Raw genomic sequence first — 25,681 nt, 5'->3', positions numbered from 1 at the left:
GGACGAAGTGGACAGCTTAGATCAAGCGATGTTTGGGAATGGATGGTCTTATGTGTTATAGTTAGCACTTTGAAAATGATTCTGGATCTGATAGGGAGCCAGTGTAAGTTTTTTAGTATGGGTGTTATGTGTTCACCTCTGCTGGTGTTAGTAAGAATCCTGGCAGCGGAGTTCTGCAACATTTGTAGAGGTTTGGTGGTGATGGCTGGAAGGCCTATAAGCAGAGAGTTGCAGTAATCGATTTTAGAAAATAGAATTGTTTGGAGGACTGTTCTAAAGTCCTGAAAATGTAGGAGAGGTTTCAACTTTTTCAGAATGTGTAGTTTGTAATAGCATTCTTTCGTTGTGTTCTTGACAAATTCTTTGAGGTGGAATTGATCATTGGAGGTGTGGTTAGGTTGTTGGTAGGCTGAAGGTTCTCATCTGGAGTGATTAGCAAAAGTTCCGTTTTTGACGTATTAAGTACTAGGTTAAGGCTAGAGAGGAGTGAGTTTATGGACTGTAGACAATTGTTCCAGAAGTTGATGGTGCTGGAGATGGAGTCAGTGATTGGCAGCAGAATCTGGACATCGTCTGCGTATATGAAGTGTGTGACCTTAAGACTTGAGAGTAGGTGACATAAGGGGAGAAGATAGATGTTAAAAAGGGTAGGGGAGAGGGAGGATCCTTGAGGAACTCCGAAAGTGGACTTGACCGGGAGGGAATCCTTGTTGCTGATTCTGACCTTGAATGTCCTATTATGAAGGAAAGATCTGAACCATCCCAGGGCTGATCCTGAGATGCCTATGTCTGAGAGCCGGTCGATTAAGATAGAGTGTTTTACGGTATCAAACGCAGCTGATAGGTCGAGAAGAATCAGGAGGTATGGGGTCTTTTTCTCCAGACCTGCGAGGACTCTGTCAGTTAGAGAGGTTAGGAGGGATTCCGTACTAAGGGATTTGCGGAATCCGAATTGGGCTGTTGTGAGGATCTTGTGATCTTCTAGGTATTCAGATAACTGTTTGTTGACTATCTTCTCCATAAGTTTGGCTACAAATGGTAGGTTAGCAATGGGGCGAAAATTAGCCGGGTCTTCAGGGTTCAAGTTGGGTTTTTTGAGGAGAGGTTTGAGGGTGGCTAGTTTCAGTGAGTCTGGTACTAGGCCTTGGGTTAGCGAGCGATTGATGATCTCTGCTAAGGGCATCGCTATGATGTTCGGGATGGTGAGTAGGAGTTTAGATGGGATGGAATCTATCGGATGAGTGGAAGGTTTCATCTTTTTGAGAGTCATTTCGATTTCGAGTGAGGAAATAGGTTCGAATGAATCTAGGTTTGTATTCTGGTTGCATGAAGGAGTGTGGATAGAAGGAGGTACTGTGTTACTGGTTGCCAGAGGAGCCATTAGATTGAGGATTTTGTTTTCAAAAAATTGAGCAAGTTCTGTGCATCTGGATTGTGCTTGGTCATCTGGGATAGCTGGTGAGGTGGGTTTTGTGAGCTCTGAGACATATGAGAACAGCGCTTTAGGATCAAAGGAAAAATTGTGAATTTTGTGGGCATAAAAATCTCTCTTTGTGCGAAGGATGTTGTTTCTATAACTGTGCATGAGGGTTTTGTACTCATTTAGTGTAGCGTTGGATGGATTCTTCCGCCATGCGTGTTCTTTTTTTCTCAATTCTGATTTGATGGTTTTTAGTTCCTGCGTGAACCATGGTTTTTTGTTTTTGCAGGATGGGTTGATCTCTTTGGTTTTTTGGGGGCAAAGTTTTTCTGCCACCTTGTTCGTGATGTTGTGCCATGACGAGATAGCTGCTTCTGCGTCTGAAAGGTCAAGATTAGCGAGTTCCGAAGATAAGAGAGAGGAGAGGTCCTCTCTAGAGCAGGAGTTCCTGTAATGAATTGTGGTTTTAGTGATAGATGATACAGGGTTGTCCTTGATACAGAGATTAGTTGTGATCATCAGGTGGTCTGACCATGGGATAGGGGAGCATTGTGGTGGGGAAGATTGTGAAAGGCCCGAGTTTATGAATATAAGGTCCAGAGTGTGCCCTGCTTTGTGCGTGGGACTTTTAACAATTTGGGAGAAGCCCATATCCTTGAAGGAGGATAGTAGCATATCGCAATTGGCGGATAATGGGATCACGTCCTTGTGAAGGTTAAAGTCTCCTAGGTTGACTGCTGGGGTGTCATTTTTTAGGTGTTTGGCAATGAGTTCAATGAGTGGTAATGGATCCGAATCCAGGACACCGGGCGGAGCATATAATAAACAAATTTGGAGTTGTTTTGAGCTGAAGAGAGCAAATTCCAGTCGAGAGGAGTGAATAGTGGTCTGTAGGGATAGTCTCAGCTCCTTCTTTGCAGCTAAGCAGAGTCCGCCCCCTCTTTTTTTGGGTCTGGGTATAGAATAGATGTCGTAGATGTGAAGGGGTAGTTGGTTGATTAGAGCTAAGTCTGTGGGTTTCAACCAGGTTTCCGTCATAGCACATATATCCGGTTGGGTGTCCTGGAGATAGTCGTTGATTATGTGTGTTTTTTTCGAGATTGATTGAGCGTTAAAGAGTGTTAGTGAGAATAAGGATAGTCCAAGGAATTGAGTGAGTGGGGTTGTCATTATTGGTATCAGACATTTGTGTTGGAGGGCTGTAGTAGGGTCGGCTCGTTTTTTCCGGTTGTTGCAGAGGTTTTTGATGATTGGAATAGGGAACATGAGCATGGCTGAGGTCCCAAAAAATATTGAGGATGGAGGTTATGTATAGTTGTCTCTGAGGGAAAGTGATTAGTTAAGCTGAGTGGGGCCCTTAGAGGCTGTACGAGCGGGTGGGTGCACAGTGGTTGAAGTGTGGGCAATTGGTCCTCTGATTGGAAGCAAGCGGGAAGAGTGCAGGACTTAATCAGCTGAATGTTTTCTGAATGCTGGATTAGGATGGAAAATCTTGTCAGAAAAAAATTTATAGTCTGCCCTCCGGGTCTGCACGAAGGGGCACTATACACAAATATATAGTCTGCACTAAGGGGCAGGCCCCTTAGGTCGCGCTCCTTTGGGCGCGCAACGCCCGGTGCGCGACGCCCCGGGGAGAGTCTGTAATTTAAGGGGCTGAAAACAGTGCTGGGCTAGACCGGCTGGGTTGGGGGTGGGAGCAGTATCACTCACCACGTGGTCCTGCTGCTTCTCTTTATTTTTTTTTCAGGTTTCTGAGCCCTCTTCTCCTTTTTTTTCTCTTAATTTCCCGGTTCACTGTTCACTGCTGGCTCACTGATGCAGAACAAGCCATCTATAATGGCTTGTTCTGCAGCAGTCATCAAAGGAAGAACACTTTTGTTCATACCCATGTATACATGTTACTGTCTCTATTTTCTTATCGTTAATATGTCCTTAAAATATTAAGTCCTGGCAAATGAGCATTTTGCTTCTGCCAGAATCTACCAAGGTCTGAGTAGAGGCTCCCTTCAGTTCTACTTGGATTATAAAGTCCTTAAGTCTTGCATGTGGGACATCGAAAAAATTGCAGTTTTGTTCCTTCTTATGTTGTTCTGCTAACTTGTTCTCACACTCCAGGTAATCAAGCCAAGGATATTCTTCCTTTGCATGATCTTTTGTTTTACAGAAAGAACACTCCTTAGGGCTGGTCAGATTTCTTCCTTACCAGGTTCACTTAAAGAAATTTCAGTTTCTGGCTGCCTATATAGACAGCAGTCTTCTTCATACTCGGTCTCTGCACAAAGGGCCGGATTTTAAAAGGGTTACGCGCATAAGGTACGTGGGTAACCCTTTTAAAACCCCCTTGCGTGCACCGAGCCTATTTTGCATAGGCTCGGCGGCGCACGCAAGCCCCGGGACATGCGTAAGTCCTGGGGCTTGCAAAAAGGGGCGGTCGGGGGCGTGGCCAGGGGCATGGTTTCGTGTCAGGGGCATGTTCAGGAGCGTGTGGGCAAAAAGGGGCGGTCCGGGGGCATGGCCGAGTGCCCCAACACAGTGGCCCGTGTCGGAGCCTGCCGCGCCGGTGCACGTAAGTTTTCAGATAAAGTTGGGGGGGGGGTCTAGATAGGGCCAGGAGGGTGGGTTAGGTAGGGAAGGGAGGGGAAGGTGCGGGGGGGGGGTGGAAGGAAATTTCCCTCCGAGGCCGCTCCGATTTCAGAGCGGCCTTGGAGGGAATGGGCAGCGCGCGCAGTGCTCGGCGCACACAAATTGCATAAATGTGCACCCCCTTGCGCGCGCCGACCCTGGATTTTATAAGATATGCATGGCGTACTTTTGTTCGCACCTGATGCGTAAACAAAAGTATGCACATGCGCTGTCTTTTAAAATGTACCCCAAAGGGCACAAATACAGAGGGTCTGCAAGGCCCCATTTCTGGGTTATTCCCACCTCTCTGGATTCCCCTTTTTTAGGGTTATGGATCGTTGCTGCTTCAGAGCATTATTTTTAATTATGTACACTTCCTCTTCTGATGTTCACTTGGTCACCAAGCAAATGTCCATAGGTTTGCTATTTCCACACCGATAGTCCCCTGCCAAGTGTCTTTTCTGTTCACAGTTAAAACATGTGCATGATATTGGCAGCTAGAAACCTGGTATGGAGGCCAAGCCCCCCACCCCCCCCCCATCTCAGATGTTCGAGGCTGAGGTCCTCTATCCTCTGTACCATGCCAAGGAATTGCTATGGATTATCTTTCAAAGTCTTTTATGCCAGTGGGCATTGAATGTGCCTGGTAGAAGGCTTCTTCCAATTCCAGTGCTCTCTCCAGGGTGAGCCTAGTGTGTTGACAGGACCTGTATTACCTGCTCCATTTTATCTCCCTTTGGGGCCAGCTCCCAAATGGGCCCAAAAAAAAATCTGGAGCATTGTGTAATCGAAAAAAAATTTCCGATTTCAATGTACCTGTGAACCCTCAAAATAAACTGGAATTTTTTATTTTGCAATACTGGATGAGGTATGAGATAAACTTACCATTTCCTGACAATTGATACAGCCTGTTATGTACAGCCCCTGAAGCAGCCCGTGGTCGGGCGAAACTCAGGCCTTGAGTCGGGCATTACTGGACTATTTTCTTTTTAATAAAATATTTCTGAGGACTTCGGCTACTTTGTTTTTTATTCCTCACAGCTCCCAAATGGAAAATTCACATGAGGTGGAAAAAACAAAAAAGACCTGCAAGCAGTTTTTTTCTTCTACTTCTTCTTGAATGCTATGAGTTTTTACTTATTTATTTATTTATTTTTGGTTTTTATATACCGGAAGTTCCTGTATACAATACATATCACTCCGGTTCACATTTAACAGAAAGAACTATCGCCGGGGAGGCGGTTTACATGGAACATATCGAATATAATGAATGGATAATAGTCAAAAAATCTATTATGAAACAACTAAGATCAACTTAGAAAACAACTTGAAAACAACTTGAAACATATAACTGAAGCAATATGAACATTACAATAATGCTGTGAGACAAGGCTGGAAGTTTGTTTTTCTTGCTTTTAGCTCTCTGGGAAAGCTTGATGGAAAAGCCAAGTCTTGAGTTTCACTTTGAAAGTAGTATGGCATGGTTCAAGGCGGAGGTCCGGTGGTAGTGAGTTCCAGAGAGACGGGCCTGCTGTGGAAAGAGCGCGTTTCCTAAGGGTAGATTTTGCAGGTTGGGTGATCATTCTATTCTGGTATACCCTTCTTACGTATGCTTCCTGCTTAAGCAAAAAAAAAAAACCCCCAAACAAAATAAATCCCACTCCTGACACCACATGTAGCATATTTGGACCTGTTGTGGCTGCAGGAATATAAGACTGGACCAACTTTGTTGTGATGCAGATATTTATTTACAGTGCTTCAAAGATACAAGAATCAAGAAAATAGCTCACCTTGCATCAGGCATAACTAACAAGTAAACGTTCACTGTCTGAGTGTATCATGATGTCCTACCAGCTCCTGCGGCTTCCCCAAGCCTTTCTAGACCAGGATTCTTATGATAGGGTGAAGGTAACCTCCCTTCACCCAGAGTCCCTTGCAGCATTTTGCCTTAAGAGGGACTGGGATAACCTTGAACTGGGCTCCTTAAGGTAGAATGAGAGAGTTGGTACACTCTATCACAGTACTCATTACCTGCGTATTATCAGATGATACAGGCAGTTTTGTGTCATTTTTATGTGCAAACTCTATATTTAAAATAGCTGGATTTTTCAGCTTTTACAACCACATATCAAGCCATTCTAACTTTTTTGGTTTGCCAATATCCTTTGAAGATACCTTACTCTGATCCATGTGCTGCTGAGTGATTGTCAGCTTTCTCCCATGTTCTAGTGTTTAAAAACTTCTCTATCTTCTTTTTCAAAGTTAGCACAAGCAACTTGATTCCACCCTAGTTAAGGTGGAGCCCACCTGTTGGAATAGGCTCTGCCTTCCCTAGAATGTTCACTAGTTCCTAACAAATCTAAAACCATTTTACCTGCCCCATTATCTCATCCATGCAGTGAAACTCTGGAGCTCAGCCTGCTTTTGGGGTTCAGTTAATGCAATAGGCATCATTTCCGAGAATACTATCCTGGAGGTTCTAGATATCTTTCCTACCCAAGGGATCAATTTTAAAAGTGTTAATCACATGAAAATGGCCACATACACACAAATTACGATATTACGATATTACAATATGGCCACATACAAGATATTACGATATTACGATATTGTGATATTACGGACGGGATAGAAGGTAAGATTTGTCTTTTTGCGGATGACACTAAGATCTGCAACAGAGTGGACACACCGGAAGGAGTGGAGAGAATGAGACGGGATTTAAGGAAGCTGGAAGAGTGGTCGAAGATATGGCAGCTGAGATTCAATGCCAAGAAGTGCAGAGTCAAGCATATGGGGAGTGGAAATCCGAATGAACTGTATTCGATGGGGGGAGAAAGGCTGATGTGCACGGAGCAGGAGAGAGACCTTGGGGTGATAGTGTCTAATGATCTGAAGTCGGCAAAACAATGTGACAAGGCGATAGCTAAAGCCAGAAGAATGCTGGGCTGCATAGAGAGAGGGATATCGAGTAAGAAAAGGGAAGTGATTATCCCCTTGTACAGGTCCTTGGTGAGGCCTCACCTGGAGTACTGTGTTCAGTTCTGGAGACCATATCTCCGAAGAGACAGAGACAAGATAGAGGCGGTCCAGAGAAGGGCGACCAAAAGGGTGAATGGTCTTCATCAAATGACTTATGAGGAGAGATTGAAGAATCTAAATATGTACACCCTGGAGGAAAGGAGGAGCAGAGGTGACATGATACAGACTTTCAGATACTTGAAAGGTTTTAATGATCCAAAGACAGCGACAAACCTTTTCCGTCGGAAAAAAATCAGCAGAACCAGGGGTCATGATTTGAAGCTCCAGGGAGGAAGACTCAGAACCAATGTAAGGAAGTATTTTTTCACGGAGAGGGTGGTGGATGCCTGGAATGCCCTTCCGGAAGAAGTGGTGAAGACCAGATCTGTGAAGGACTTCAAAGGGGCGTGGGATAAACACTGTGGATCCATAAAGTCTAGAGGACGTGAATGAAGAGTGGGTGGCTCGCGGGAATGACGGCTACTGCCTAGAGATAATACCCTTATTCAATAAACATACATACGGTTAATGCGACTCCAACATTGCTCTAAGCTTCAACGACAAGAGGAAACGTGAAAAAAGATTTGCATTCACAAAAAAAGCGGGGAGTAGCTTGCTTGTTATGGCGGTTACTACCCCAAACCAAATAAGCCTGGTACTTCACGTTCAATGCATATCCAGCATAGCTCTCTGCTTCAACAGCATGGGAGAAAGACTGATACATCACGCATATCCAGCATAGCTTTCTGATTCAACAGCAGGGGAGGAAGTCTCATAGTTAATTTTCAATGCATATTCAGCATAACTCTCTGCTTCAACGGCAGGGGAGAAAGTCAGATACTTCACTTTCAATGCATATCCAGCATAGCTCTCTGCTTCAACGGCATGGGAGAAAGACTGATACATCACGCATATCCAGCATAGCTCTCTGCTTCAACAGCAGGGGAGAAAGTCTCATAGTTAACTTTCAATGCATATTCAGCATAACTCTCTGCTTCAACGGCAGGGGAGAAAGTCAGATACTTCACTTTCAATGCATATCCAGCATAACTCTCTGCTTCAATGGCAGGGGGAATGAAGAAAAGTAGATCTATATACAGAAAAAAACCAATAAGGTCTGAATTATTTAGTCTTGGTAAACAAATAACCATGGGTATAGCTTGCTTATTGCGGCGGTTACTATCCCTAACTAATTAAGCTAGATATTTCACTTAGAGGCAGTTCCAACACTGCTTTCTACATTAATGGTGGGGGTAGAAGGGAAATAGAATCAAAAGGTTACTAAGAGCCAAGAGTAACAGATAAGGTCCATCAGGTCTAGAGGACGTGTATAAAGAGGAGGCAGCAAAACACTGCATGGAGCGGCAGTAGCCACAGAGGCATTCACGGAGCAGGATGCCAGTGGCCAGTGGTTGGTGTTCCACCTTCACGGAGCGGAAGGATAGAGGGCTGCCATCTCCAAATTAAAAAAAAAAACAAAACCCAGGGGAGGGTAAGAGTATGTAAAATTAATGGAGAGTTCAAAGGCTATAGGTATTACCAATTATTAGGCTTATTCAATATTTGTTGATAGTTAATGTGGCTTTCAATGCATACTTCACTTTCAATGCATATACTAGGGATGTGCAGACAAAAAGTTTATGTTCATAAGTCCATAAGTCGAAAGGGGAGGTCAATTTCGGTCAATATGGACATATGTAGAATTCCATAAGTTGAGTCTATGTCCATACGTGCACCGATTCCCTAAATAAAAATTTAAACCCCTCACCCTCCTTAATCCCCCCCCCCCCAAGACTTACCAAAACTCCGGGGGAGTCAGGACGCCATTCCTGTATTCCTTTGCGAGGAGCACATGACGTCGGCGTCACGTCGGAGTGACGCGGACATCACGTGATTCAACGCACGTCCACTCCGGGACCCTCGTTGGACCCAAACGGAACTTTTGGTGGGGGGTCAGGAGGCCCCCCCAAGCTGGCCAAAAGTTCCGTTTGGGTCCAACAAGGGTCCCGGAGCGGACGCGCGGTGAATCACGTGACGTCCGCGTCACTCCGACGTGACGCCGACGTCACGTGCTCCTCGCAAAGGAATACAGGAATGGCGTCCTGACTCCTCGGGAGTTTTGGTAAGTCTTGGGGGGGGGGATTAAGGAGGGTGAGGGGTTTAAATTTTTATTTAGGATCAACGATCACGATTTCCAACTTATTCAACATAGCTATGTTGAATAAGTTGGAAATTGCGATCGTTTTCGCCTCATCACTTTTTGAAGTTAAAAAAAAAGTTGCGTTTTACATATGCGGTGAAAACGAATGCACACCCCTAGCATATACAGCATAGCTCTCTGCTTCAACGGCAGGGGAGAAGTAAAACTAATACTTCACGCATATCCAGCATAGCTCTCTGCTTCAACGGCAGGGGAGAAGTAAAACTAATACTTCACGCATATCCAGCATAGCTCTCTGCTTCAACGGCAGGGGAGAAGTAAAACTAATACTTCACATATATCCAGCATAGCTCTCTGCTTCAAAGGCAGGGGAGAAGAAAACCAACCAATAAGGGCTGAATAACATAGTCTGGGTAAACAAATAAGTATGGGTGTAGCTTGCTTATTGCGGCGGTTACTACTCCTAACTAATCAAGCTTGATATTTCACTTGGATGCAGCTCCATCACTGCTCTCTACATTAATGGTGGGGGTGAAAGGGAAATAGAACCAAAAGGTTACTAAGAGCCAAGAGAAACAGATAAGTATGAGAAAAAAGAAGTGTGAAGCTTGCTGGGCAGACTGGATGGGCCGATTGGTCTTCTTCTGCCGTCATTTCTATGTTTCTATGTTTCTATATGTGGGCCACATATGCTCACATAAGCATGTATGTGTGCACGCATGTGCTCACCTTTAAGAGCCTGAATTTAGTCTCTAAAATCTCCATCCTGTACTTTCCTATGTCTTTGATACCCACATGTACCATGACACCCGGCTCCTCCCCAGCACTCTCTAAAAACCTTTCTAAGTGGTATATGAGGTCCACTACCTACGTAACAGGCAGGCAAGCTGTCAAACAATCCTCAGTCTTACCAGCTACCCAGTTATCTACTTTCCTAATGATCAAATCTCCTATTATAATGCCTGTCCTAACCCTTGCTTCCTGGGCATGGACCCCTGGAAACAGATCCTCGGTGTGAGAGGATAAAACATTTTCTGGAAGGCAGATCCTACTGGATCACTTCCTGACACAATTAGATGATAGTGTCTTGTCAGGTGGCCTTGATCCTCCAAAGCAGCACAAACACTGCTAGACTGACCAAGTCAGCAGTATATAAAAAGAAATCAATGCAACTCTAAGTGTTGTGTCTCTGTGAAAAACAGGTAAAATTTCTGCCTAATGGGTATGGCAGTCACCATATATCCACCAGTCCCATTCTTTGCATCAGAAACTTCGGTATCCTTGCCTGGGCCCTATCCCAGCCCGAGCTGGATGATCTACCTAGAGTGGGATTCAGGGAAGATTTCCAGCCCCCTCCCAAAATATATGATAAAGAGAAATCCTCAAGACCAACTGCTCTTCTATAATAGGTTCGTTGCCCTTCATTAGGCCATAGATATTACCTAGGGCAAAATGTCTCCCATAAATAAGGCATTCCATACCAACATACCGCCCCTGACAGTCCACTAGGAATCTGGTTACTTCCAAAAGGCATGCATATTTATTTATTTATTTATTTAACATTTTTCTATACCGACCTTCAAGGTTGAATATCATATCAGGTCGGTTTACATCGAACAGCGGTAGATCAGTATAACATAACGTAACATAAGGAACAACTTTTTATAATTAGCGGAGACAAAAGCAGAGAAGCAAAAAGTTACATAATAACAAGGACCTTGAACTTGGAAGCTGATTCAGCTGGAAAAAGAGAAGCCTTAAGAGGGTATTAAATTAAATACATTGTGAAATGTCCGAGCATATGAATTAGTATGCAGAGCCCTCTGTATTTTGTGTTGAATGAAGAATAAAATACCTGCCCCACCCACTCGCATTTCAACTTGGCATGTTCCACATCTGTCAAATCTGTTTCTTGCAAGATAACCACCATAGCCCCTCTAGACTTTAGGAAGTTGAAAATTCTTGTCTGTTTAATTGGAGTACCAATAACCCTGACACAATATTGAGCATTACATTTGCTATTCCCCACCTGGAAATATTATAAAGATTTGAAATGCACAGTGCCACTCTCCCCAACATTTTATATAAAAAAATAATTCCTAATCCATACTCTTCACAACAAACACTTCTATAACTAAACCTAAATAGCCAACCAGTTTCCCAGAATTTCTGCTGCCGCTGCAAGACAGCAATAGGCATCACTATCTCCTGGTTTATCCCCTTGCTTCCAAACAGAAACTGAGTCCTTCTCCCCTAATACAGTGCAGCATTTCAGAGTAGTAAACATCACCAAACTCCAATGTTCTGTCACATTAAACAAACAAAAAAAAATCCTCCAAGAAACCCAGCCCTCCCTCATCCATCCCCCTTAAACCCCTCCAATCCCTCTAGCTTTCCTCATATGATACATATAGACAAGTTATTAGAATCCAATAAGAAAACAGATCTGAGGCTCCAATGCAATCAAAATTGGAATCTGGTCAACTGAGGAGCATTGTGCAGAGTGATATCAGATGGGCAAATTCTGCTTGATCAGCCAGTGGCACTCAAAATGTACCAAGAAAAACTGTTCACCACCGACAGCCACTTGCGCTGCTCCAGAATCAACCTAGAGATCAATGACATGCATAGCCGCTGCATAAGGACATCACTTTTGGCTGCTCCTGTTACACTGCAGGTCAAACTGAATGATCGCCAAGGAAATGTCCACAAGAAAGCAGACTAAATAGATAAAGGAAAATAAACATGAAAGTAAAAATAAAATTAAAAATCCCCCCCATCCTCCCAGCCACCTGAGGCCCTAGTATAGAAGCCATCCCCAAGCCCTCTCCAACTCTTTCTGTGAAAAAGACTCCTCTCACACATTCACCACTCAGCTAATCATCCAGTACATTTGCACAATAGATCAAAAGGATACTCAGGAGGCTGATGCTGCAATCTGATGGAGCTGCTGAACAAATAGATCAGCAGCTCCAGCAGAAGTCTTGCCAGCTTGTTGTACTCTCATCTGTGCTGGATAGGACAACCCATAAGGAATGCCACATTGTCAAAGTTCCCATTTGACTTCAGTGTAACCCTATCACTGTTTCAAAAGATCTGCAGAGAAGTCTTGAAAAAGTAAATACACTTTCCCTGATAAACAATTTCCTTCAGCCTCCTTCTAGCTTCCTAAATCTTGATTTTATCCCCTTAGTGGTGGAGTTTTAGAATCATGGCTTTTGGGCAGCCATTTACTGCTGGAGCTGGGGATAAAGCTTTCTGCACCCTATCTATCTTAAAAAGGCCATTTTTGTAGGTCAAGCCAAGAGTTTCAGGGATCCATCTAGCTAGGAATCCCACAGATCCCCCTCCTTCACACTTATCCAGAATCCCTATTATGCATCACCGGCCTCTGTTCTCAAGGTCACCTTGCTTATCAGCTACTAGTATGTGTTTATGCTCCAATAGGCCCAATCTCTGCCATGTAGAAGTCAAGCTCAGCTCCATTTCTTCTTTATTTTATTTATTTATTTAGAGGTTTTTATATACCGCAGTACGTAAAATATACATCACCGCGGTTTACAATTAACAATAAATTAGCAACAAGGCTTTACAAATAACAGAATTAATAAATATTAATTACATGTAACAGGATTAACAGCAAACAGGCTGTATCGATCGTAGACCATCCAAAAGGAGAATGTTTAACATACAATAATGATATTGTAGACATAATATCATTTACAAAACAACAATATAACAAACTAGAATGTTGTTTATCTAAGTATTCACTTCCCCTACTATAGAGACAAGATGAGATACTCTGTCCACTTCTGACTCAAGTTTAGCATCAAGGCTGTTATGAATCTTTCACCTAACTGCTGCATTACAGTCTTCATCACTTCCATAATCTTCATAGGCAGCATGGCCTCTGGCTATGCTTCGTCTTCAGACACCATGCATTCCAAGGTAAGCGCTTTTTTGATCATAGTTTTTTAGCTAGATCTTTTAGGTCAGAGCATCTGATCACTCCACATCATTGGAATAAATCTAACACCTTTATTTTCCATTATTGACAGGAAAAAGAATGCAGGAGGCATCCCTAAGTAATGAAAACAGCAATGTAAAGCAGGTCTGAGTGCACTGCCATGAGCTACAGAGACATCATGTGACTGATGGTCTTTTATTAAAATATGAGGGTGTTGGTTTGAAGTGGATTGGCCAAGAAAACATTTTCCAAATCAAAAGAATAAGTCACAATACTATAAAAGGTAAAGGAAAACAACCTTGGTCTCTTACCTGGAGCAGTTTATTAGAGAGGTGCTTTCATTTGAAATGACACAGACAATGTCATTGACATTGTCTATTTTGATTCAAGTCATTAAAAAAAAAACAAATATTAGAAAAAACAAAATGTGCAAATAGTACATACTATTCAGAAAATGATGTATTTGTAATAGGCCACACTATTTTAATATTGTGCACCATTTCTGAATAGCATGCACTATTTGCAAATAGTGCACATAGGGGCAGATTTTCAAAGACCTACTCGTGTAAATCCAGGATTTACGCGTGTAGGGGGTTACGCGTGCCGGTCCTATTTTCAAAAGGCCTAGTGGTGCGCATAAAGCCCCGGGATGCTCATATGTCCCAGGGCTTTTCTGAATGGGTGGGCAGGGGGCAAAATGGGGGTGGGATGGGGTGGGGCAGATGGTCCAGGGGCGTGGTGTGGTGGTCCAGGGGCGTGGCTAGGCAGTCCGGTTGTGGTCAGGGAGGCATGGCTGAGGACTCTGGTACAGGGGGATTGCGCACCAGCAGTTGAGATAAAGGTACATTTTGGGGGTTTTTTCGGGCTGGGGGGTGGGACAGGTAGGGGAAGGGAGGGGAAGGTGGGGGGGGGAAAGAGAAGTTTCCTCCGAGGCCGCTCTGCTCTGATTTCGGAGCGGCCTCGGAGGGAATGGGAAAAGCCAGCTGTTCTCCCCAAGGGCACGGCGCATGCAAGGTGCACTAGTGTGCACCCCCTTGCTCGCGCCAACCCCTGATTTTATAACATGCGCGTGGCTGCTCGCACATGTTATAAAATCGGCATACATTTGTGCGCGCCGGGTAGTGCACACATATGTACTCCGCACGCGTACCTTTTAAAATCTGCCCCATAGTACATACTTTTCAGAAACAGTAGGCACTATTTGCCAAAATAAAAAACATGAAAAAGAAAAAAAGCAAAAACCCTCAACAAAACAAAATTCAAGCAAAATACAAAATGAAACAAAATGATATTATTTGGCTTGCACACTATTTGGCTTGCACACTTTATATTGACAACTTTTACCCCAAAGAGAACGATAAACAATTATACTGAAAAGGACAAAAATTAGACCTCAGAACTATAGAAGAGGAAAACTTTCCAGATAAATGTTGTAACCAACAGCCATCAAAGTGCTTTTGGTGGGAACTCTTGTCGATTAATTATCCTGATGAACATGGAAGTGAGCAGAATTATCCGGAAGGAAAACAGTTAGAAGACAACCTCCACCCCGCCTCCAAAAAAAGACTGGACCTTGAATGCATGAAACTGTTTCACTTTTTGACCATGACCACAAAGATTAGCAAAAGATCAGGTAACACACAAGCTCACAGCTCCCTGGGTGAAAAGTTACTGGAATTACAGGTTTCTTCCTGCACTTGTATATAAAGGATCTGCTCCTACACAGCTTTGCACTAATGTGACAGTTCTCACTCCATAGAGAAGGCAGGGAAATTTTCTCTCTCAATACCAGCTGCAAACTGTCACTTGGATCCTACTCTCTCTCTTTCTCTCTGCTTTTCTTGCCTGACCACTTCTCTTGTGTTTACACACTTTCCAAACCATGATGGAAAGAAAAAAAACACACATGCAGAATCTACCCCAATCCTTCCCCTTTATTAAACTATGCAACCCTAACCAGCTGTCCCACCCAAGTCCACCCTAGCCCACCCTCCTGAGCCCCATCCCCAGACTTATCGAAATGTCCCTGATAATATAGTGGGGGCCTGGGAATGACCTCCTGCTCCTGGGCCCAGTAGCTACCATTATTGAAAATGGCATGGGCCGACCTTTGCTTCATCATGTGATAGTGCAGGGGTCAGGAACCTATGGCTCGCGAGCCAGATGTGGCTCTTTTGATGGCTGCATCAGGCTCGCAGACAAATCTTTAATAAAAAAGTAAAAATCTAACAAAAACCCCCACCCTCCTGATGCCCCCAAGACCTCAAAAATTAATTTACTACACCCCCACCCTCCTGACCCCCTCCCCCCCCAAGACCTGCCAAAAGTCCCTGGTGGTCCAGCGGGGGTCCAGGAGCAGTCGGGAGCGATCTCCTGGACTTGGGCTGTCAGCTACCAGTAGTCAAAATGGCGCCGACGGCCCTTTGCCCTCACTATGTCACTGGGGTCAACCAATGGCGGCAGTAGCCCCTGTGACATAGTAAGGGCAAAGGGCCGTCGGCTGCCAGTAATCAAAATGGCGTCAACGGCCCTTTGCCCTTACTATGTCACAGGGGCTACCGCCACCATTGGTCGACCCCAGTGACATAGTGAGGGCAAAGGGCCGTCGGCGCCATTTTGACTACTGGCAGCCGATAGCCCAAATCCAGGAGATCACTCCCGGACCCCCGCTGGACCACCAGGGACTTTTGGCAGGTCTGGGGGGGGGGGTCAGGAGGGTGGGGGGTTGTAGTAAATTAATTTTGGAGGTCTTGGGGGGCGTCAGGAGGGTGGGGGGGTTTGTTAGATTTTTAATTTTTTGTTAAAGATTTGTCTGCGAGCCCTGGACCCCCACTGGACCGCCAGGGACTTTTGGCAGGTCTTGGGGGAGTCAGGAGGGTGGGGGGTTGTAGTAAATTAATTTGGCAGGTCTTGGGGGGCGTCAGGAGGGTGGGGGGGTTTGTTAGATTTTTACATTTTTGTTAAAGATTTGTCTGCGAGCCCTGGACCCCCACTGAACCGCCAGGGACTTTTGGCAGGTCTTGGGGGAGTCAGGAGGGTGGGGGGTTGTAGTAAATTAATTTGGCAGGTCTTGGGGGGGGTCAGGAGGGTGGGGGGTTATAGTTAGTATGGCTCTCACGGAATTACATTTTATATTATGTGGCGGTCATGGCTCTCTCAGCCAAAAAGGTTCCCGACCCCTGTGATAGTGGTTTTTTCTTTCATTTTCTTGAACACATGAAATTCAAAGAAAGAGGAAATGTCATTGGTGTTTCCAATTTCTTTGCAAACAAATGCCCAGCCCTAATATTCAATAATGTGGCTGCATTATTGAATATACCACCAAAGATAGCATGATAAGTTTATCTGGATAACTTAGCTATCTAGTCAGTGACTGAATATTTACCCCAAAGATATTTTTACCATAGACACAGATTGGAGAAAAAGTTTCAGTAATTAAAGCTATATGTGTGTTATTTTTCTCCCTTGAATCAAATAAATTTTTCTATGAACACCTCTACTCAATCAAGCTAAAAGTATACATACTAGGGAAGACTGTGTGCACATTTAACTGAACTGAAGAAGGGCAATTACAAATGGCAAACTTATTCAAATAAATTGCTTTTTACCTAGGTAAATGTCTTTGAAAATTGTTCCCATTTGTACTTATTCCAGTTCCAGGTTCAAAGGATTCCTACATTATTGTGGTTCTGGCCGCGAGCGCCGTGACCAGACCCTTACCTCTGTGCTCCTGGACCTACTCCCACTTCTGGAGGCCTGGTTTGTGCTCTGTTTGGTGGCGTCCCCTCGGGGGCCGTGCCGCCAGGAAGCTTCCCATGGATGCTCTGCTTCTAGGCGCGCGTGCGCGCCACTTGGATGCTTTTCTAGGCCTTTTCCCGGCAGTGGTGATTCCGCCCAGTTCCTGACGTCAGACGCCACAGCCTTGATAAGCCGGCCGTGGACACTCAGTCTTTGCCTTGCAACGGGTTTACCTCCTGGCTCCCTGTTGCATTGTGCCTGCTATAGTACCTGCTACAGTACCTGCTACAGTTGCCTGCTACAGTTCCTGCCTGCTTCCAGTACCCGAGTCTTGCTACTGTTCCTGCCTGGTTCCAGTACCCGAGTCTTGCTACCATTCCTGCCTGGTTCCAGAACCCGAGTCATGCTACATTACTTATCTACTGTCCTAGTCTGGTTCCAGTTCTCAGCCTGATCAACAACCCGCCTAAGTCCCAGCGGCCGGGCCCCTACAGGCTCCTCCCGAGGGGGCTTCGGCTTCCAAGGGTGAAGCCACCTAAGTCCCAGCGGTTGGGCTCCTAAGGGCTCCTCCCGGGGGAGTACCAGCTTCCAGGGTGAAGAGCACCTGCCTGAACATCTGCCTCCTGGCCTGCCACATACTAGAGACATTGACCACCTTTCCCAGTCTCCTGCAGGTCGGCCTAAGGGTCCACTAAACTGAGACTCCATAATATACGTTATTATTTTTCATTAGGGATGTGAATCGGGCTTCGGACAAATGAAAATATCGTCGATATTTTCAAAATTGACAGAAATCGGGGGCTCCCCCAAAACGATAGGAAAACCCCACGATATTGATCATGGGGGTTCTCTTATCATTTTGGGGGAGGGCGGGAAAAACGGCACACAAAAATAACCCCTAAACCCACCCTGACCCTTTAAAACTAATCCCTTTGCTTCCCCCACCCTCCCAACCCCCTCAAAAACATTTTACAGGTACCTGGTGGTCCAGTGGGGGTCCCGGGAGCAATCTCCCGCTCCCGGGCCGTTGGCTGCCACTAATCAAAATGGCGTCGATGGACCTTTGCCCTTACCATTTGACAGGGTATCCGTGCCATTGGCCGGCCCCTGTCACATGGTAGGAGCATTGGATAGCCCGCGCCATTTTTAAAGGCTATAATGTATTGTCATCTATGGAATTTTCATGTAAATCAACTTTTGTTGTTTACTTTATTGTATGCCCATGCAATCTTATGTATGTGGAGATGACACAACAATCATTCAAAGTTAGGATGACAGAACATAAGTCACGACTGAAGACACAGAAATAAGAAAAACTTCTTGTTAATCACTTTCTCAAAAACAGTCATGGATTTTTGGATTGCAGATGGACTATTTTGGAGAAAGTAGAGGCTCTTTGAAGAGGTGGTGATAGAGCTTTACGGTTAATTCAACAAGAACAAAAATGGATCTACAGATTACATACAGTAACCCTGTTGGGTCTTAACAAGGAAATAGAGTGGGTGGTCTTTAAATAATCAGGTAAATTATACCTGTGTAAGCAGGCAACGTATGCGGGTTTGCACATGATCACATGGATGATTTAAAAGTCTAAACACCTTAGGTTTTTAGGTTCAGCATGTCTGAATTCAGCACGATGATGCTTTTGGAAGAAGAATCCCTCTGAAATCTGAGGTAAGTCCTTCACTCCCTATTAATTTTGTTTAAATTTGCGTAATGAGACTTTAATGTTTGTTGTTATTTTTTCAGAAAATTATTATGGGACCAAAGAAATTCAATGTAGATATTTGCTGATCAGCCCCTGAGGCAGCTCCAGTGAAACATGGTATCATGTTGGGCTTGAAAAGATTACAAGTTCATACAACAAAAAAAGGGGAAGTAATTGATTTTCTCACTTTTTCACTGTTTGGGGTTTATTATTTGAAAATTTGGAAAAGCATTTAAAAAAAAGCTGGACTGATGATTAAATGAAACCCTGTCGATTATTGATGGAACATAGTTCATGTTCTAAGAGACAAAAAAGGATAATATGATGGTCCCAAATTTATAAGTACATGATATATTTTCTTATAAAAAAAAATTATTTATTATTTTGGCAATATGTGTTTTGTTATATTTTAATTTCAGGAGAACAGTATTCACTTTTTCAATCTTTAAATCTTCACACTACCCTCTTACTAGAACAGGTTCTATTAGACCACATTCCTGTTCAGCTTTATTATCATTAAATATCCTGTCCCCTTTGTCTTTACCTTCCAGGGCACAGGAGTTACTCTGGATACAGAAATCAAACTTCTTTTTTTCTCTCTCTCTTTTTGCTTCAAATCTCCTCAGAAACACAGTAACAACAGTACTAATGGTTCCTGTAGATGTTCCCCTCTGGTACAGGATGACTCCACCACAATTCTTTGAAGGAAGACAGAGCTGGTTATCAGCAATTCTGCCTTCTCCAAAATTCTTCTGCCCTCTCCAAAAATCCCCATGTGCAGACACCCTCTCTTCAGGAAGCAGATCCCTGCTCCACTGATATCATCCAAGTAGGAAATGACTTATACCATGTTGCACATGGCAAAAAACGCCAAACAGTCACCATCTCATACCACTTCTGCAAACACCTCAATCTTCTCAGCTCGACATGGGACCATGTTTCAAACCACAGTGATGATCATTTCTGGTCTATATGCCATTATACCAACCTATTGCATATAGCACCCTGAGGAAGAACTATCAGACCGAAAGAGTACAGTGCGCTCCAGCGGAGCGCACTGTACTCTTTTAAATGGGCCCGCGGCTCGCAGGTTGACAACTGGACACTCAATTTTGCTGGCATCCGGTTTCCAAACCCGTGGCTGTCAGCGGGCTCGAGAACTGACGCCAGCAAAATTGAGCGTCAAATTTGCTGACAGCTACCGCTCCTGTCTAAAAAGAGGCACTAGGGACGCGCTAGTGTCCCTAGCGCCTCTTTTTGCTGCAGACCCTAATTTAAATAAATTAATTTACTGTATCGCGCGCACAGGAGAGTGTCCTGAGTGCGCGCTGGGAGAGCGGGCACTCCCCCGCTCTCCCGCGATTATTACTGTATCGGCCCGTATGTCAGGCTGAGAAGATTGAGGCATTTGCAGAAGCATTATGAGATGGTGAATGTCCGGTGTTCTTTTTGCCATGTGCAACATGATATAAGATAAGACATTTCCTATTGAACAATTATAGATAAAAGTGAAAAATAGACATTTTATTTGCAACAAAATATAAGAAAAAAATATATACATCTATTTTTGTGGGAGATCTGTATGGACCAATGATTATAAAAAAGGCAGAAGACCAACAAAGTATTTAATTACATTATTCTGATGATGTCTAGTATGATGGTCTAAATTATGAATATTTGATCTATTGATGAGGTGGATTATTTAACACTGCTTAATTGTTGTATCCACTCATGAGTTTCATTTGGGAAAATATATTTTGAATGGTAATACATCCCTACCAGCCCTGAAGCCCATTTTTGTGCTACAAAATAAAAGTGATACTGTAAGGACACATTATCAACCACAGTAATGTGTTAATATTTCATGTTATACTGCGAGAGGCATATAGGGAGCCACTCGATGGAACAATATCTCAATCATGATGAGCTACCACTGCTAAAGACACATCTCTGATAGAAACACTTTTTATCCAAATTTTTTTTTAAAAACACTTTGCTTCTGGTGGCTTTATTCATTTTCTCCCTATCCAGCTACTGGATGATTTGTTGTGGGGTTCAATTAAATAGGAATTCTAAATTGTCTGATTACTGCATGCCCTGGGAAGAATGTTTTTATGGGTGGGGAGAAAGTGATTACTAATTTTGATGAGGTCACTAGTTAACTCTAGTTCAGTTCCTCATTCAACACTAAGTATCAAAGTCATTAGAGAAAATTTGCCAGTGCAGGCTTGCCCTTCCACATGCATCCACCTCACAGAGGCAAACTGCATAATTAGTTTTGCTACCATAAACATTTAAAGGGTGTGTTAATTGGCTTGCTTTTTAAGGCTAATCAGAAAGAGAGAAAGGGTGGATTCCTTCAAGCTTGACTGCACTGATAACCTCATATCATGGCCTTATTTAAATTGATTTTTAACAGTAGCTTACAAAAGCAAGAAAAATTATATTTTGTTAACATTTCAAACATTTTGGAGACATTACCTACTATAAATAAATTTCAAATATCAACTTAAGAAAAATGATGCCAAATTCAGAATTAATCAGTTATCATTGCATATGAAACTGAGTAACTCTGTTTCATATGCAATGATAACTGATTAACTATTAAATAATAGCATCACTGGGTGATTTTCCCATATCTTGATGCATTCAGCTGCCTGCATTTTCATATAGAAGAATATCCACCCTAAGAAGCAAACATCTTATAAATAAAATATACAGTAGCAAAATGCACATTTATTGTAACTTATAAATAACTAAGAAGTATTGTACAATGAGTCAAAAATGGCTTGTCAGTACAGACCTTTTGCTAGGATGATTGCTAAGCCTATGATTTTTGTTTTGTTATTCAAAGAAAGCCATGCAGGCTGGGTCAGGGTTGGATCAGAAAAGCAGATGGATGTCTTAGCCCCCTTCCACCAGGTATTGAATAGAAAGATAAATTGTAGCTCTTGGACTGTAAATGGCTGCATGAGCCTTTACAAAGGGGACTGGTGCTTCTGCTACGGAATACCTGTATAACACTGTAGCCATGCCAGGCTGCTTCTTCAGCATAACTTGCAGTTGAAGAGTGGAATAACTGTATTTCAGCAGGACCCCTCTGGCAATTAAGCAGAAATCTTTTAAGATGAAACTTTTCTTTTGTAAAGATACTATGGAAATTGTTATTTTTTTCCCTGTAGTTACCATACCTGGTGCTTAGAGCACTTTGATTTCTACTGCAGCTTACCAAGGTAATACAATAATCAAGAAATTATTTAGACAGGCAATATTATGGTGAGCACAGCATAAACCTCAGGCTTTCTAGGTTACTGACCTAGATGGTTCAGCTGAAAAGCAAAGTCCAGATACCTATATAAGGTGACACAGTGGAAATAACAGAGAAAAGCATAAAAACCAGAAGCTACAGAACTAGCAGGTACCACAGGGACCTCATTTCTGTCTATTCTTTGCTGATGCAGACATCCATTTTTCAGGTTTCAGGACAAAAAATAAATTTTAATTTTAATTGTATTGGATTTCTTCATTTTCTGGCAGTTTTGTGTGTTGCACCTGGTTATATTTGTTTTCCCAATAGTAATTTAATTTAAATTTTCATATTTATGTTCCACCTTTATAACCCAGTGGATAAACACAGTGGCTAATAGCAGGTAAAACTTACATATAGACCAAAAACAACAATAAAATATAAACCAACACAAAATTTGAATTTCATTTTTTTTCATTTGTTTCATACGTCACCTCCATTTGTTTCATTAGTTTCAAATGAAAATGTATTTATTTATGTATTTATTTCATTAGTTTCCCATTAGAATCAATGGTAGAAGCCATGCAACCTATTATGAGCTTCAGAATTGGGGTTTTCTAATCAATTCTAATTTAACCTGTAGGCAGACAACATCAAAGGGGGAAACAGAACTCCAAGGCACCAAGACTGTGGCAAAGTGACACCAAAAGTGGCATGAATAGCCTAAGGCACCGTAAAGGGAATAAAGGGTACAGCAGTGGCAGGAATTTTCCAAGGCACTGTCAGAGGAGCAAAGCTGCAGTAAGAATGTGAAGTAAACCCCAAGGCTTCAAGAGGGCACCAATAACAGTGACATGAATGCCCCAAAACAGCATAAAATGGGCAAAATGGCACCAAGAATAGCATTAACTTCCTAAGGCACCGTGGAGGGGGGAACAAAGTAGCAAAGGTAGCAGAAAAGTTATCCAAACACTGATAGAGGGTTAAAGCAGAAGAAAGAGTGACATGAAGACTCTAAGATCCCATGAGAGGTGTAAAGCAGCCACCCACAGTGGCAAGAACATCTCAAGGTATAGAGTCTGGCGCATAGAAGTGAGAGGCAGAATGTCAGCAAGACCCCCAAGGTATAGCATCAGAGGTATGGAAGAAAGACAAAGTGGCAGCAAAGCTCCTAGGATGGTACATCAGGGGCATGACAGCTAGGCAGAGTGTCAGCAAGATGCCCAAGGAGGTACATCAGGGACATGGCATGCAGAACGGCAGCAAGAATTCCAAATTAATACATCTGGGGCATAGCACCTAGGCAGAGTGTCCCTGCTTCTGCCATTCCCTCCTCTGCCCTTTAATCACAGCTACCCGGCATGCACACATGCACGCCTGGTTTTATAACGTGCACGCGCAAGTTATAAAATCAGGGGTCGGCACGCACAAGGGGGTGTACAATTGTGCACCTTGCGCAGGCCGAGCCCGCGCCAAGCCACGCTGCCTTCCCCTGTTCCCTACCCCCCACCCCTCCTTCTCTTCCCTATGTATATATAATTAAGGACCAACATAACACCCATATATGAATCCTGAGAAATAGTAATATTTTATATTACAGGTCACTTATAATCCAGTGATAAACAGTAAACTTTTTTCTTTCTAATTTTTAATTGCAAATAAATGAGATAATTCACTTCTTATTTTTTTAATTAATGAAGGCCCACTGAAGTTTGACTATGGGTGAGGCTTGGCCTCCCCATTGCACACCCAGTAGTGGTTCACCTGATCCCACTTTCCCTTCCTTCCCTCATTAACCCACAGTTTCTTACCTTTCCCACTTACTCACATCCTCTTCCCTTTTCCTTCCATCTCCTCACCTTCCCTTCCCCTCTCACATCATCCATAACCCTTTCCCTCTCCCTCAGCCCTCCTCCACTACCTCTTTATCTTGGAAAGCTTTTGCTCTGGAGATAGAGGGTGGAAACCCAGCCAGCGCACCATTATTCTTTTTGCCGGAGGGGCCTGGTATGTCATCAAATCGTGCTACCGCACCCGTGCGGAACTCTCTGCCTGCCGGGCAGTCAAAAGATTGCGCTGTCCTTGTCCTGCAGGTGGGGGTGGGAACACGTCTCTAAACCGCGCTGTTCTTGTCCTGCCAGTGGGGGTGGGAACCTCACCGGCACATAGCAAAACTGCGCCGCTCGCTTTCACGAGCACTGCTACCATGCCCCTCCAGACTAGAATGTGCTAATAGTGGCAGGAACGACAACAATGCTCATCAATGAAATGGGTGCTTCTTGCTGGAGTGGGAGGGAAGAGAAGCGGGAGACCAGGAAGTGCGTGACACACCTGCCGGTGCTTGGCGACACATTGCTGTGTAGCGACACACCGATTGAGAACCACCTGTCTAATTTATATCTGTGAAGGAATGCCCATGCTGAATACAGTGTGAAACTTACAGGGCTTCCTGTTTTATGTTTTTAAACACCTGTTATGTTTGATCAATCTGGACTTGTTCATGCATTTCATTTTCCCAACATAATGCAGGTTGCAAGGACATACAATTAAATAAATAATGAACATAGATTTACAGTTCCATCCTTGTTTAAATTCAGTCATCTGTCCCTTACTACTAAAAATTACCTAACTTTGCAGCCCATTCAAATATATCATATAATAATCACACAATCGTGTATTGTCACTTTCCTGTAAACTTTCCCCTGAATGTAAAGACAATCTGATTCAAACCAACCTTGAAGTTTGAGTACTGCATGACATCTTAATATGTGCCAATGTTACTTTATGATAGCATATGTACTGGGAGAGGATGTGGTATGTCTTAGAATATAGGTTTGTTGACTCGAATTTGACTTCTGTGCTTGGATCATAGCAGGGTCCCAATGCATAGTGGGATTGATAATTTGATTGTCGTACACATGAAAGAGGATACCCTCTAACAAAATTCATTCAGCCATATTCTTAGCTTGACACTTGTATTCTTCTATAGCAGAGCAAAAGCATCAGAACCATAAAAATTTTCCCACGGATAGACTTCACTTAAATTGAATGGGGTGAAAACTTTGATATAATAATAAATTGTTTTCTCTTATTAGGTTAGATTTTACGTTGTTTGTTTTTTTTCTCTTGTCAGAATACGCCTCATTCCAGCCATAAATGGCGGGCTAGAGAGCGAAATGTCTCAGCTGCCTCCTCTCTGAGCCCAGTGATTGGCCCAATGGATGCTCATATCCAGCGGGGAAATGGTGCTCTGAGAGTTGGTATGTTGGAGGTTGATCGGGAAGAAGGAGTCCCTTCTAGAATCATTAACCATTTTGAGAACTGGCATCGGACGGCCGGTGTGCAGGAGGTCACTCCTGGACCCCCGCTGGACTTTTAGCAAGTCTTGTGGGGGTCAGGAGGCCCCCCAAACTGGCCAAAAGTCCCTGGGGGTCCAACGGGCGTCCCAGAGCAACCTCCTGCACTCCGGCCATCCGATGCCAGTACTCAAAATGGCGTTGATAGCCTTTGCCCATACTATGTCACAGGGGCTACCGGTGCCATTGGTCAGCCCCTGTCACATGGTAGGAGCACAAGATGGCGCTGATGGCCATGTGACAGGGGCTGACCAATGGCACCGGTAGCCCCTGTGACAAAGGCTATCGGCGCCATGATAAAACCGGCACCGAGGCTGTGAGTGCAGGGGATGGTTCCTGGACCCCCCGTTGGACCACCAGGGAGTTTTGGTAAGTCTTGGGGGGGTTCAGGAGGGTGGGGGGTTTGTTTAAATTTTTATTTAGGTGGCCGTATAATTCGGGGGA

This window comes from Rhinatrema bivittatum, chromosome 3 (assembly GCF_901001135.1).
Source record: "Rhinatrema bivittatum chromosome 3, aRhiBiv1.1, whole genome shotgun sequence".
Taxonomy (NCBI): domain Eukaryota; kingdom Metazoa; phylum Chordata; class Amphibia; order Gymnophiona; family Rhinatrematidae; genus Rhinatrema; species Rhinatrema bivittatum.
The sequence above is the reverse complement of the archived record's forward strand: the minus strand, read 5'-3'. Positions refer to the sequence as shown.